This window comes from Elephantulus edwardii, unplaced genomic scaffold, assembly GCF_000299155.1.
Source record: "Elephantulus edwardii isolate Elephantulus edwardi_28Jun2011 unplaced genomic scaffold, EleEdw1.0 scaffold00260, whole genome shotgun sequence".
In the NCBI taxonomy this organism is placed as follows: Eukaryota; Metazoa; Chordata; class Mammalia; order Macroscelidea; family Macroscelididae; genus Elephantulus; species Elephantulus edwardii.
In genome coordinates, this window is record NW_006400010.1 from 2,180,386 (window position 1) to 2,182,184 (window position 1,799).

The 1,799-nt window shown below is 44.8% G+C and overlaps 1 protein-coding gene across 1 annotated transcript in view; it reads right to left on the reverse strand.

The window, feature by feature from the left end:
* Positions 1-1,187, reverse strand: part of LOC102875216 (small muscular protein-like) — a 36,310-nt gene extending 35,123 nt beyond the window's left edge. Inside the window, exon 1 of the mRNA XM_006899528.1 lies at positions 959-1,187. The gene's annotated coding sequence lies outside the window, so the exon portion shown is untranslated. The remainder of the gene's footprint in view (positions 1-958) is intronic.
* Between the last annotated feature and the right edge of the window lie 612 nt (positions 1,188-1,799).

Genomic DNA, 1,799 nt, shown 5'->3' on the forward strand with positions numbered 1-1,799 from the left:
TTTTTTTTTTTTTTGGCCAGCACCTAGTATCGGACGTCTACATCTGCCTCTTGTACTTACTAAAACTTTGCAGCAACAACTTACTAGAGAATTCAGAAATAAGAAACTCAATATTTGGTATTAAGGGGCCTTGTGATGTTTATTTCTTGAAGGTCAAATAAATGGATAAAGCTGACTCTCAGAGGAAATTCTCTGTCCTGCAGCTAAAAATAATTGCTGAGGAGGGTGTAGAAAGATGTTCAGCTGTCCGAACTGCCTAGCTCCTTATTCATTCTGCCTTGAATAAACGGAGAGGAAAGAAATAATTTTAGCATTGCCACATTCGTGACCTGATGCCCGCGGAGAAAGATACCAGGAGTGCGGCCCTGGGTTCCCTGGGGACAGAGAACTGTGACCAAGATGGAGTTCTCAACAGTGTGGTGCTAGAGCATTAGCCCAGAGAAGTAGAGAAAACACTGAAGACCAAGACAAGCGCTTAAGGAAAGGAGAAAGCATTTTAAATGTGTACAGCCTAACAACTGTGGCACTAATTTGCATTTCCGTAAACAGTAAACCACAGAACTAGCCTTAGAGCTTTTTTCTGCCCCCAGAGCTCTTGATTCCTTGTAGAATCATAGCCTCAATATATCTACAGTGCACCAACCATAACCCTGGTCAGTGCCGTTTCAGGATCACAAATCCCAAAATTTGGGATTGAAGGGTGGAAATGTGCTTACTAGCTCTGTCAATGGAAACTTTGAGCTCAGTATTCCTTCAGCTCCCCTTCTCCTCCGCCTCCTCCGCTCCTGTCCCCCAAAACTTCTAAAACAGTAGCAGCACCACCATCAATGAACAGTTGACTAGCAAGTTACAATCACTGCTCCCAAGACTACAAAGTTTTAAGCCATCACTTCAAGTTAGTCATCAAAGAATTTCCTTTAGAAAGGCCAGTCACCAGAGCTGCCTCCCTCTTGCTTACCTGCCTTATTGATCTGCTTACTCCTTAAGGCAATTCCCAAAGAGCCAGGTGCAAGAGTACAATGCTTCTCAGAAGCTGGAAGGGATGGATGCCCGGTGTCCTCTGAGCTGCGATCTCAATTCCAATGCTATTCATGTGGCTGAAATAGCTCAAGTGCTCCGGTGCCTCCCCGGGTATTGAGAGCTGCTCCTGGCTCGGGGCTGGAGAGGAGCTCAGTTTAATGCTAAGTGTTAAAGAGAATTCCTGTCATAGCTCACAGTTGTTCTTCCTAAATATAGAGTTTGATACAAGCCATACACTGGCTGTCTCCGTAAGGCTTGACCGTGCTGAAAGCAGGGCTCAAATATCAGCCCGGGAGGTGGCTTTGGTATCTCACTGCCTTCCTAAGCTTCCAGGAGATGTGGGCTGCATTTTCTCATATATTCTGAGGGGGCATAGTGAAGTTGGAAAAGTAGGGAAAGTTTCTATCTTTAGATGCATTACCTGGAGGCCAGAAGATGAGCGTGTCCAATGAGAAGTAGGGGAAGGCGGTATGGCACAGCGCTTCTCAGCAGGCAGGGTTGGAACCTTCCTCTGAGTACTGAGTAGCTGTTAAAGTCAGTTAACAAACAACATTCAGTAAGTGTTCACCAGATGATAATAATTATACCAGCACATTAAACTATTCAACATTGCCCTTATTGTAGGTCAAAAATGGTAGACTATCCACAGACTCGGAAGATTCCAGCTCCATGGTCCATACTCACTCGCTGTACTACCTCTGGTGATGACTATCCCTCTGCCTACAGGGAACTGGAAACAACAGGAAAACACAGCACAAAGAGAAATAGCTATTTTAAAA